At 37.4% G+C, this 14,173-nt stretch overlaps 1 protein-coding gene across 1 annotated transcript in view; it reads left to right on the top strand.

Annotated features, from left to right (window-relative positions):
* LOC131428582 (putative uncharacterized protein DDB_G0271606) overlaps positions 1–14,173 on the top strand; it is a 149,457-nt gene that overhangs the window by 17,623 nt on the left and 117,661 nt on the right. The window lies entirely within an intron of this gene.

Below are 14,173 nucleotides of genomic sequence, written 5' to 3'. Positions count from 1 at the left end.
AACAAAATGTCCATGTAGGATTCTAAAAAACAATGAAAAAATATGCAACTTTCACAAAGATTGAATGTCTATGTGTTTGGCAGCCTTGTCGAGCCAATTTAGTTTCTCTCTCTTTTTTCAGAATACTATCAGGAAACCAAAGCGAAAAAAATGGCGGATGCATTGAAACTGACTTTGTTTCACATAAAAATACGAGACTTTAACGCGATAACATATATGTTTTTATGTACTAATCGCATCTAAACTAAATTATCTAGACTTTGCCACGGTAGATTTATGATACAAGCCTTCAAAGCCAAGATATTCGATGAACAAGTAGAGGTATGCATTTCCGAGCGTTCCAATTTTCAGCAGTTCTTCATTCAGAAAAAAAATACTCAATGAATCATTCTGAAGATTTCACAGAATATTCTCAACTAATTTTCGAAGACATTGTCAGGTGGGTTTTTCTATATTCTGCACCGTTTCCAAGAAAATTTAATTTGAAACGGGAATAGAGTATAACAAATAGCAACATACAGAATTTTAATGTCGATTATTTCATTTCGGATTTGCATATTTCAGTGAAAGAAACTATCAAAAGGGCCAAATTGTGAAGTTCTCTACGATATTAAACACTGTTCGGAGCAGTCAAATGCTGGTCATCTTCGCACTCGTTTGGTGCGAATTTCGCACTGCGAAAATTGCACAAAGCTGATCAAATTATTCTAGATTTGCACTAAACTGATAGTTTTTATATCCGATTGGCAAAGAAGCAATCTTTATAGTTCTTTAGATGACATTTGCAGCCATTAAAAGGGCATAATGTTCCCCATCGTTGAACACCTTTGTCGTGAATACGACTTACTTTGCTATGGGGCGCCTTTTCAAAATGTACCCTCTGAGAGAGTGATAAGTTTTTGATCGTGAATATCTCTTGTTGTATCAAACGAATCAACATAATTTTTGCAACATGTCATCGGAAATATGATCACAATTTTATGATAAAATATTCAGTTGTGTGACATAATCTCAAATAATTCAAAATTAAACTTTTCTGAAATGTTTGGTATAAACGAGTATCAAAGAGGATAATTCATAAGGAGCGTTTGCCTTTCTCGTATTTTTAAAGCTCATAGCTCAGTGATTTGTTGAAGGATTTATATAATCTAACTACCGATAGAATCGAAATTTTTCAACTTAAACATATATAGCAACAGCATTGAAATATTTCAATAGTACACTATTGAAAAACCTGTCTCATTTGACCCATGTCAATACCAGCCAATCAGAACGCGTTCTGAGGAAGAGAGCAAAATATCTGCTGCTGTACAACAAATCGTTCGAGAAAAATGTTGCTTAATATCGTAGTGAGTTCTACAATTTGGTCCTTCTGAAAGGCAGGAATGAATCCCGTACAGCATCCGGATAGTTTCTTTCAATGAAATGCAAATCCGAAATGCAATAATCGACATTAAAATTCTATATGCTGCTATTTTTATAGCCGTTAGGACCGCCCATTAGTGAGAAAGCTACAAACAAAATCACGTTAAAAGAAACCCTCAACAAAAATTGGATCAGTTTGGTTTCTATCGCCACAGCGAGCAGATGTATTGTGTGTCGTTTGCAAAGTTAGTTTCGCTTCCGACAAGAGCAATTACGTCACAGCTGCTAGTCGTTTGCATTGGTGAAAAAACAACGAAAAGAGGACAACGGTGGAGAGCTTCACGCAAAACCAGCCGTTGTAATGGCTCTAAAAGTTTTCTAAAGAACCATTAGGATTTCTTCTTCGCTAATCGAAGGTAATTATCCTCAGTTTAGTGTAAATCTAGAACAGTTTGATTAGATTTGTGCACTTTTCGCTGTGTGAAATTCACAGTAACCGAGGTCAAGTGAAGCCTTCTTTGTTTTTGTGAAAAATGGGAAAAAGGGAAATGCTTGCATAATTCATACAACTGATCAACTAATTGATATTCGGTAGTGTTAAGGAACATGTCAGTTGATTTCGTATTCACGACATCCAGTTATGTCTCTGACATTATCCACCCGCCTTTTTTTGTATGGCGATATAATAATAGTTCTAAGAAGAACCGATTTATAGAATTCCAAAACTGAACCTGAGTTCAAGAACCAAACAGTTTCAAAATTCAGTTGTAATTTAGTTCTAGAGCTGAATTCTCAATTTAAATTCCGAAACTATATTTAGCATCGAAATCCAGTTCCAGCATGCAGGCTTTGAATTCTGGAACTAAATTCTGAAACAGAATTTTGAAACTGAATTCTAAATCTGAAATTAGGTGCAGAATCCAGGTGAAACAGATTGAATTCGGAATTCAATTTTAGAATTCATTTACAGAAATCAATCCAAAATTTAGTTCGCGAATCCTGATTCAGTATTAAGCAACTGAATACGATTTGCGTCCCATAGTAAAGAGAGCAGATCATCGATGCCGCGAAGGAGTACTAAGTAGACTTTTCTTTTTCGGACGGAAGAACAAACAGTTCGTTAGAATAAGTGAATCGGAAGAAAATCAGACTACTTTGTAAATATAATAGTAAAATCTGAAATAAATCTTTTGTTTCCGTGGATACGACAACGTAAATTGTCGTATTCACGACAACAAAACCTGTTTTCTTCTAACAAACTGTTTGTTCTTTCTTTCGAAAAGAAGGAGTCTGCTTAGTACTCCTTCGCGGCATCGATGATCTGCTCCCATGGGCTAAAGTAATCTATGACGAGTCATCTTTTTCGGTTTGAGAACAGATTATAATCAGAGGGAGCCAAATCGATCGAATAAGACAAATTAGGTTCTTAAGGGGCGGGTAGGGTCTAACACTTTTGAAAATCATTTATTATTTTCTTTATATTGTCTTATAGTAAAACATTTCAAAAATATTCTGTGAAATTTACAAGCCTACTGGAACGAAACTCTGGAAGTTTATCTATGGCTATCTCATTCTACGAAGAAGCAAGAGCTCGTCGCACAGGACCAAGATTTCTACTTCGATTGACTTCAAAACTTGACAAAACATTCTTGAAATGATTCATTATAATTAATTATAAAAGAAAGAATATAATTTTTTTAAAAATTTTAAACCCTATGGGCTCACTGGAGTAATAAATTGTTACCATCAATGTTATAGACAAAAAATTTAAACGCATTTTTCTCGAAAGCAGGTTTTGAAAGTCCATGTCCATCGTCATTCAAAAACTACTGCACCAATTTTTTTCAATTTTTGCACACATTTTCTAAATAGAAAAAACCAGACCCCAACGTTTTCCTTTTCGTTGTTTGTTACTTTGGGGAGGTTTAACAACTACAGAATGGCGAATTTTTGCGTGAAAAATCGTAGTTTTCACTTTGAACAACCACCAAAAATTGAAAAAATTAAAAAAAAAATCAAACAGAAACGTTGGGGCCTAGAAAAAACTTCTTCTATAACTATGCTGCGTCCATTTGTTCACTTCTGATTAGTCTGCCCTGAAATACAGTGGACACCGCAAATCATGATTTTTAGGAAGCGTCCTCAAAAATATCTCTTCACCGACTTATTTCTCAATATTAAAAAAAAAAAAATTACAAAATGTTGTTCGAATGATGCTTTTTATCATGCAAAACATTTGAATTTATTTTGTTGAACGATAGTTCTGGAAAAAGTTCGCAAAAATGATGATTGTTTTCATCGTTCAGGCCCTACCCGTCCCTTGAATCAAAATCGATTCGAAACCACCGGAACATCTACCACTCTTCTCGGAAAGTTGCAAACCAACTGGAAGTTTGTTTACAACTGAATATCAAAGCGAATTAGATTTGTTTATTACTCTCTATTTATTAGACCTCCGAAGGTTCCCAAATAGTTGCAACAATAGCACGAACATGTTTTGTATGTTACACTGGTTGCTGTCGAAGACATAATTAGTGTTGGCAAATAGTTTTGACGTAGGACTACGTCTTTCTTTACTATGCTAACCTGGGTGCATTTTAAAAAATTTCACAACACGAAAATGTAGCAAAATTATTCCAAATTTGATTTCTCAATAACTTTTTTTCCTGTTTGAGTATTTTTCTCTACACTTTTCGCAACAAACGAGTGCAAACAAAGCTAGCAATTGGCTGCATTGCGTTCGAGAAAAATGTTCCGAACAGTGTTTAATATCGTAGAGAAATCCACAATTTAGCCCTTCTGAATACCAGAAATGAATCCCGTACAGCATTTTGATAGTAAATAATCGACATAAAAATTCAGTATATTACTTATTAGGTAGCCGTTAGGACCACCAATTTATGAAAAAGCTGCAAAGGAATCCAGGTAAAAACAAAGCTCTTAACCAAAATTGGTTGAGTAATAAATCAATTTGCATTGTGAGCAGTTGGATCGATTGCGTCATCTAGCTGCTGGTCGTTTGCAATGGAAAACAACCCTTCTTAATACACCTAGTGGTGTGATAATGCATTTCGCTTTCTTCAAAACAGTCTTATAAAAACAATTTTTTATCTTTTTATTAAATAATTTGAGACACTAATTTGGGCTCATTTCTGACACCAACTGATTCAGATTGAATTGAGTAGCTCACAAAAGCATTCTTCAGTGTTTATATCACATAGTAGGCTGAGAAGAGTGATACTAATCTAAAAAACCCTTCCTAATCCACCTAGTGGTATGATAATGCCTTTCTCTTTCTTCAAAATAGTCTCATGATTTTTTTATCTTTTTATAAAATAATTTCTGACACTAATTTAGGCTCATTTTTGATTTTGATTTTTGACTTTGAGAAAAGTGATGCTAATCTGAAAAACCCTTCTTAGTCCACTTAGTGGAATTTTCATAGATCTTGAAAAATCACCATCTTGAAAAAGAAAAATTTTTTCCGAAAAATCGACTTTCTGGGACTTAGAAAAAAATCCCAGGAAGTTGATTTAAAAAAAAAAAGTTTTTGAGATGACACTAAATATCTACGTTTCATGCAATTCTAAGACGTTTGACATAAACAATTTTTTTAAATTTCGGAAATTTCTATGGTAATTTTTCTAAATCGAAAATTTTCAAACCTTAACCGCCGGGTAGCACCCCTTACCTATGTCCGATTTAGCTCAAATTTTGCATGTGCACTTTTATCGAGGTGTTTAAACTTTTGAACAATAGCGCTTAACGAAATTAGAGGTGATCCCACAATATTGGCACCCTTATATACATTTGAGCGATAAAAAATAAACTCGTTTTGTCTGTTATGTCACTTATACCAACATATCTCCGGAACCAAAAGTCACAGCCATTTGATCTTTGAACTTGATCAATGGCCCAATAGTAGCTTTCAAACAAGCCTTAGTTTGTTAAAATAGGTTCAGCCATCTCTGAGAAAATTGAGCGGTAAAACACAGACATTTTCCGATCTCGTCGAACTGAGTCGAATGGTATATAACACTATGGATCTCCGAGGCTCTGTTCGAAAGTCGGTTTGTTCAGCAATTCTAATACCTTCCTAGAGAGAAAGGTAAAACAGAAAACGAAAAGTGGTCAACGATGGGGAACATTCTACAAAATCAACCGTTCTAATGTTTCTAAGTTTTATCTGAAAAAACTGTTTAGATTACTTCTTCGAAAACCGAGGGTAAAAATCATCGGTTTAGTGCAAATCTAGAATAATTTGATCAGCCTTGCGCTATTTTCGCAGTACGAAATTTGCATCAAGCGAGCGCAAATTAAGCTTGCTTTTGGCTGCTTCTAATGCGAGAAAAGTGTTTAATGTCGTAGAGAATTCCACAGTTTGGCCCAGAAAGCCGGCTGAAAGGAATTCCGTACAGCATTGTGATAGTTTCTTTCATTAAAATATTGGGGTGTATGAAATATTTAAATATATGAGCGATTGCACGACTTGTGTTACGATTATATTTATGTAATGACTTCTTCTAGGCGCAAGGCTCAAACTTGCGAATTGAAGTTGACTGGCACCCTTCTTCCTGGAACAAAAACGTTATAATCCGTAACAAGTCTCCAGAGCCACTAACGGTCTTTTTCAGAACTCCAAAAGTAGCGTAAAGAGCTTATTTAGAAAACTGTCTTAAAGTGCCACTCTAATTCCTAGTCCTACATCAACCACGCGGCTATGTATCTGACATTACCTACTCTAAGTTTGTTTCATTCTTTCTGTCATTTTGAAGTTATTGTTACTTATTTCAAACATATACACTGCAGTCTTTTTTTATGCGAGTTTACGTACCGCATAAAAAAACCCGCATAAAAAAAGTCGCATAAAAAACCGCATAAAAAAGACTGCATAAAAAAGACCTTAGTGAATTCTATTACAGCTATACTTTTAGCTACTGGTTGAAAATAAGTTTTTTGGACGTTGTGAATTATTTATTGCTGTTGCAAAGAGGGCCGATTTGGTTTCGTGAGAGGCTCTCAGATAAAGTAAACCTTACTGATGATTGCTTACGTATCTAATTTTTGGTCCAGGCATTACATTCGTTTAGTGGAATTTGGGCTTTCTGTTTCAACAGACTTCGTGGTCGATTCTTAGCGTACAGAATCATTACATGACTAGTACTACGATTCTGTTGACACCAATAATCCTCCCAGATCCAGGAACTCAAACTTATGACAACTGGCTTGTGAGACAAGCGCCCCATGCATTGAGCCGCCAATCCGGTTCTCGGTGCGCCTTTGATAAATTTGGTGTTTTTGAAGCGAGAGCACAGATTCTAAGAATGATGGTACATATTAATTAATAACAATTTACGAACTCGCATAGCAGTTTAGGTAATATATTTTGGATGGGACTATCAGAAATTGAAGCGAAAAGCTTCTAGTGGTAAAAGGGAATACATCGATTTTTATCCTTTTCGTATGATTCAGATCCATAGCTTGCTATTAAATTTTGTCCAGATTCGACTGTCCGTTTCGGAATAGCAAAGTGATGATAATTATTTTTTTTCAAAATTGATCCACCTTTTCTTCGAATGGCTTCGGTCGAAAAAAGAAAATTCCGTTGATAATGTGTTTTACTAAATCAGTTCAATTTTCGAAAAAACGCCTAAAAGTTCTGACATGTCATCAGCTGGTTCTCATAGGTAACCATCGATTTTCAAGGATGCTTTCTGCCATGACCACCAATTACATAAGATGAAATTGCCTTATGCCGTCCCTTACGTAACACTCGCACGTCATTCCGGATAGAGGGGAAAAAACCAAACGAAAACCTATGCTCCTTTTACTGCTGAAATATGAAATTCAAGTTCAACAAACAACAAGAACAAATTGGCTTCCTAGTAGCTGTTGTATATAAAATTCAAGTGATATGGGTATTAATACTTTGAAGCAGCATAACAAAACACGTTTGTGATTGGATTTTTAGTTTTGTTATTATTATCAATATAATTATCGATGTTTGAAGCTGAGCTGAGATCGGTAATCCAACCGGCTGATGAAAATTCATGTATTTTGTATGCATATATTTTCAATTAATCTTCCAATCATTGATATTATATCTTTCTTTCTGCAAGACTTCCTATAAGTGGCTGTGATATATTTACTCAACCGCAGCACCGTGTTTAACCAAACCAAACACCGCTAATAGATATTCATATCTTTGCCGAAGTTCTGGTTTCTTCAATACGATTGGAAACACGTGCTCATGTGTGCTCGCTACCGATGGTCACGGGAGCGGGTCACTTCGCCGAAAGCCATTTCGCCGAAAGTCGTTTCGCCGAACGCCATTTCACCGAAAGTCGTTTCGTCGAAAGAGTAATTTCGCCGAAAGGGTAATTTCGCTGAAAGGGACATTTCGCCGAAAGGGTAATTTCGAATACATTATATTATTATTTTTTGTGTTATTATGCCTCCTGTATAACTGATGTAGCGCAGCCACATAACCGAAGCCAATATGTCTCGGCGGCAATTTCATCCGTCGTTGAAAATTTGGATGCTGGAAATTGTCAGTCTTGGTCTATTTTGGAGTTGACTAAAGCTGGTACCACAAATGAAAGATCCAGTTTTATCACTGTAAACTAGTTGCCGAGGCGACGCCGGCTGAGTTGGCCGCCGTCCCGCCGTCGGAAGCGGCGGCCTCTTGCATACAAACCTGTAACGTGTACGAAATCGGTCGACGCTATGTACATCGTTCGTAAAGGCGGTGTTGTATTTCTTTTTTACCGAAGCCAATACGTACCGGTTTTGCATCGTCATTTTGTATGATTGTTTGAAAGTTTTGTCAATCATCGCCCGATCCTGATGAAACTGCACAATAGGTTTTGAAACAATGAGAGCTTAAATTTAAATCAAGACTTTGGAAAATCCATTAAACCATTGGTGATTTCGGAACCGGATGCCGGGGACTGGTAGTGTCAAAGAAGGTTCATATATCTATCAACTAACAAGTTGGAAGACTTGTCAGTTTGCCAGAGAAAAGGTGCCCATGAAATTGAACATTTTTCTCTTATTGCGCTGTAATTTCGGAACTGAAAGTCGAATCCGGATCAAATTTAGGATTTTTGTAACGTGGCATAACGTCTTTGAAAAGCAAATAGGACGAAACACTTGTGAACTCTTCCTATCAGATCGTTGTGAACATTGTGATACGGGGCCCAAATCGTAACTCCGTGTTCCAGAATACTGCATATTAGAAACTTTCGTTAAGTAAAAGACATCGTTAAAGTCTTGTGTGTTCAGGCATGTACCCCGAGAGGGGGGCCCTGAAGGCCCTGAGCCCTTCCGAAATCGGACACCTTATCGAAACTGGTGATCGAAACTCCACTGCCGATGAAGCTCGCAGCTGTAGGCCCTCCGATGCGCTTACAAAGGGCAATATCAAAACGACGTGACCCTGTCGTGAAAGCCAACAGATGCCACAGAAGGACTGGAAGGACAGGTAGTACTGTGTGCACTTACCATAGTTTGAGTAAGAATCTGCGAATGAAAAAGATATTCTGTCGCTGGATGTCGCGAATACGTACTCGGGACTAAAAAGATAAACGCGAGCGCACTTTGGAAGCATGTTTGGCTATACGCACCGGATTTTTGGTCCCGGTTGGTAACTGTTGACGAAACCTGGATCCGTTATTACACGCCAAAGAACAAACTGGCTCAATGGGTCGGAACGACGGTAATTCAGGGTATTCACCGGTACATAAGAGTCTCACAACCATGGCATAAATCAACGGTGTAGGGTTCAAATTGCTTCCCTATCCACCTTATTCATCCGATTTGGTTTCCTCGAATTTCTTGCGCTTATTTGTTCCAAAATCTCAAGCCACCTCCAAGAAATCGTTGTAAGTTTCATTTTGAAGTTTTCTACCGCTACTTCCGATACCTGAAATCGGAAACCGCCGAAGTAAGTTTGTATGGCAAACAACTAATATGACTTACAATTTGCAGTAGTTTTAAGAAATATTAAAAAAAACTTTTTCCGTTCTTCATGAGTCGAAACAAGGGAACCACCTTGGTTTTTCATAAATGATCTTTACAGTAAATTCTAAAAATATTAAAACGCAGCCGTCTAAAGTCATTGTGCAATGATATTCAATTAATCATTTGAGTAAACAATTTTCCCGACTAATTGGAAGCAGTCTTATATGTTTCCTGTGTACAAAACCGGTGATCGTAATAATGTAAGGAACTATCTTGATATAACAAATTTGTCTGCTCTTCGTCAAAACTCTTCGAAATAATAGTGAAAAATGAGTTGCTCTCTCGTACAAATAATTACATCTCTACTGATCAACACGATTTTATGCCTGGGCGTTTGGTCATCAAAAATCTTGCAGATTTTACTTCGACCTGTGCTTCGCGTTTGGAAGAAAAACTACTAATTGATACCGTGTACACTGATCTGAAAGTTGCGTTCAAACGAATTGATCAACGAATTCTTTTATGTAAGATATCGCATCTGTTTCATAGGCTGTCAATGCCCTTGCTTAAGTGAGTAGAGTCTGACGAGTCAAGTTTGATTCCTTTCCTGTGTGTCATCTTCGTTCACGAACATATCAGGTGTACCTCAAGGCAGCAACATGGGTCCACTCCTGTTCTTCCTGTTTCTTAATGACGCCACTTTGCTGCTCAGTGGAGGCTGCAAATTAGTTTACGCCAAATTTGAAACGATTTTTTTTTTATTTAAAAGATATTTTATTCAGGCCTATTTGCGTACAAGCTTTACGTGGCCGATTTAGCTGAGTTTTTAAATAAAAGATTTTTTTTTGTATTGGATCTCGTTGTCACCCTTTTTCTAGGGGGAGAGGAGCTTCCATTTTCCTCCTGCGAGGATAGAGGGGCACTTCGTTCGTGGTTCGTCTCGTCATCCATTGCCGCATCGGTGGTATTGTTGTTGATTTCGTTGCTGGTTGCTGTAGATGCGCTTTGTTGTACATTGTTTGCAGTTGCTGGTTGGTTGGATGGTAAGCTGTTAACTGCAGCTGGTGTACTTTGTTCTATAGGGGATACGTTGGATGGTTTCGTTGAAGAGGATGCTTCACTGTTGTTGGTGACTGTCACAGGTGTACTGGGGTTGCTTGGGGTTGGTGTGAAGGAAGCACCGTTGTCCTTTGGTATAGTTGTCTTCTTGTCCGGTTTATCACATGGCTTACCGTAGTGAACAGCTTTTTGGCAATATTGACATGTGGCCATCTGATTGTCATAGGTAACAAGTGATTTGCACGGTATTCTTGTATCCTGACCGAATGTCAAATAAGAAGGTATAGGCCTCCTCAAGCGCATGCGTAACAAACGTACGCCATTTAGAATACCGGGGAAAAAATTCCTCCACTTTTCATCTTCGATAGAGAGAATCTCTCCGTATTGGGACATAGTTTTGCAAATATAAGAACCGTTGACGCTTGAGGGAAGATCATGCACACGCACTATCTTCCATATATACTGGAATGTTGTACTTGATATTTTCATGCTCCACATAGTGCACATTATTATTGTCTTTAGCGAATTGAATTGCATCCAACTCTTTATAGAACTGGATATAAACAACATTATTGGTCTTATTGCATTGGAGTAAATGCACACGGTTAATGTCAAGATGCATTTGCTCCTTAAGCAAACCTTCAAGTTCTCGTATCGAAGGTCGAATTTTGCACTGTCTGAAGTCAACAATAATTGTATTCTTTCGTACCGACGGTAGCTTCTGTTCGTTTGGTTCACTCATTTTCGAGGTCTATTGTTCACTACACAATACTGTACTTGGTTTCTTCTGTCCCCAACGTGAGCGGTTTTGTTTGTCGACTGACTTGGATGAGATGTAAACCCGAACTGCTTGAAACGATTTGAAACTATACGCTCTATTGACGACTGCGTCCGCTTCTGGATGAATTCGTTAGCTGGTTTCAAAGAAATTGGCTTATCGGCAGCATTGAAAAATGTCAATGTATTTTGCTCAGTTCAACAATGCATACAAAGTTTCCATCCAAGTTGTCCGCAAACGGCTACATCTGCATTCTTTTGTCGTCGTAAAAGTCGTAATATCGATATAGGATTAGACGCAAAAGGCAAAAAACATCAGTATATATGTTACATCGACTCCACGAGTAACGGTGAAAAGGATTGTTAAAATCAAAATATGTAACTGCCTAATAAACGATTCCGGAACCAGTAATTATTTCTGTGCAGATCAAACCACTGTTCAGTGTGTGTTTCTGGAAGCGATTTAAATGTATTTGCTATCCTCCAAGAGAACTGGTAACCCTAAGTAAAAACCATTTCACTTTGGTGTCCGGCTAGGGACACCAGCCAGGGAAGTTCATATGTTCTTTTTTTTTGTTGAAATCTTTCGTGCTGGATATTGATCTAAATGGAATCAGTTTTTTTTTGTCATGATACAATGGAGGGGGGTGCACAGATGTTCTCGCGTCCTCATAACTCGATTCTTGAACCCCTTTTCTAGTAGGATTATAAAACGTCACTTCCATTACAGTTCATAATTTCTGTTTAAGTTTCGATCCCCTCGTGCATGGAACAAATGCTTTCTGCCCGACTTACTACCAACAGGATAGCAAGAACATGCAAATAGTAGTGTGTAAAATATGATTTCTGAAAACGATTTACCATCGTCGCTCGGTTGCAAACATTCCATCCGGAGAGAGAGAGAGAAAGAGTATTCGGTAATACTAGCTTAGAGCATATCGTAGCTCTAACAGAATAGCATCAACAGTTCATCACTCTTCACCAACACCACCACCCACTCATCCCATCAGTGTCAATGTTGACTGTTGAGCATGATAGCGCAGAGTAAATAGGATTATATTTTGAGTTGAAATAATAACGACGACGACACACAAACTGACATACACACATAAACTAATCACTGAGAAAAAGGGATTTCCAGTTGGAGTAGAGATTTACGCACTGGTAGAGAGCTTTTCATAAGTGGAATTGATGAGTTATGTAGGTAGATAAAAAGGAATTCTAAAAATTGGATCTTGGTTAGCAGGTCCATAAATAATAACTACCGTAATCCTGTCTGTAGATTTGCTAAGTTATTCTATTGTTGTGTTCAATATAATACGAAGAAATGCAGATTGATTAATTGTTTGTGGTATACAAACCAGCAGGAATCAAAGTTCGACAGGTGGAATAAAGAAAGTTGTGAAACCTTGTATTGGTTACCTTTCACAACTGTAAATTGAGATCCGTTTTCAGCCGCAGTGAAAGGAATGTAATGAATGACATCCATGTGTCGAATCGTGCCAAGATGAGCCGGCAGGATTGAAGGATTGAGGATTGAACTTTTTAGCAGCCTCTCTACTCTGGGGATGTGGTAAGACAGGCATCGACCGAGTATTTGGAATTTTAAACAACAGGAAAAAACCGGAACCGAAAGTGGTTCGTTTCACCAACAACTAAATAAAATACGATTTGTAACCAGTATTGAACAAAACTGATAATAATTTTTCCCCGCTTTTTCATCGCTTCGCTCTATAATTCCGAAACCGTAATTCGGACCGATTCGGACACAATTCAATAGCTTCGTTTACGGGAATCGGCTTAAGTGTATTTGAAGTTTTTGGAGTTTTTGATCACTATTTCCGGTACATCCGATACCGATTTAGCCGAAATTGATTCGTTTGGTCAACTACTAAAAAAAACTACAATTTGAAACAATTGTGAGCTAAATTCAGAAGATTTTTTTTTGCATCGTCACTCCAACTTACGGTATGAGATTTTAAACACACTTTACTCTATAATTCCGGAACCGGAAGTCGAATGAAATTAAACAGAAATTTTTGAGACCGTTAGACTTTTCATTTTAATCTAGGTTTGTGGAATTCGGTTTAGTCAGCTCTGAGAAAATAAAGTGAGTTCCGTTTTAGAGTTTTTGACCACTACTGGAATCAATGATCGGGAAATCAATTTTTTTCGACATCAACCAACAAAATAACGCCCATAAGAATTATTTGGCTAGTTCAAAGCACTCTATTCGTGTTTACTTTATTATGTGTATAAAAATAATCCTTGTCTTTTGGTAGAGCTCCAATGTACGTTTCCACTCAGTCATTGCACAAACTGAACTTTGTAATGGCGACTTTACGCCAGTAATAAATCGTCATTCGTATACCTTTTTTTACCGATTTTCATGGTATGTAGACCAATGGGCACTATGTAATTTATATTTTTTCTGAAAATTAGCGATGTATTATTTTTTTTTAAGTTTTAGTTCTTTGTTGTTTGTGACCATGCGCCTCCATTTATTTGTGATGATTATAACATGAAAACATTCTTACCTATTTTAGATTGTTAGATTTCAAATAAACCTCCATTAACCTTCCAATACATTTTTGTTATTATATCTCCGGACTTCGGTTGCAAAAGTCGGTTTTCACAGTTATTGCATATTTACTTACCTTACCTAACCGCTATAGTCATGGGGTGTTCTTTGCTGTATCAAGCATACGTTTTCATATAACTCGGTCTATGGCTGTTCACCGCCACCAATTCAAGGCGCGGATGCTTCGTAGGTCGCCTTCCACTCGGTCGATTCACTTTTATCGCTGCGCTTCTTTTCTTCTTGTCCCAGCCGGATTAGATTCACAGGGATGCAAACGGTAGCTTGTTATCCTTGTACGTTCTACACATTTAAAATTCTACAGCCTGCTACAATTGCTTGATGGTACATTTACCGCAGAGAGAGTACCAGCGACGATCAGAACGGGACAGGTAGAAACAAATTTTGCTCTACTCCATTCTACCGTTTCTT

This window comes from Malaya genurostris, chromosome 2 (genome assembly GCF_030247185.1).
Source record: "Malaya genurostris strain Urasoe2022 chromosome 2, Malgen_1.1, whole genome shotgun sequence".
Lineage (NCBI taxonomy): Eukaryota > Metazoa > Arthropoda > Insecta > Diptera > Culicidae > Malaya > Malaya genurostris.
The sequence above is the reverse complement of the archived record's forward strand: the minus strand, read 5'-3'. Positions and strand labels throughout refer to the sequence as shown.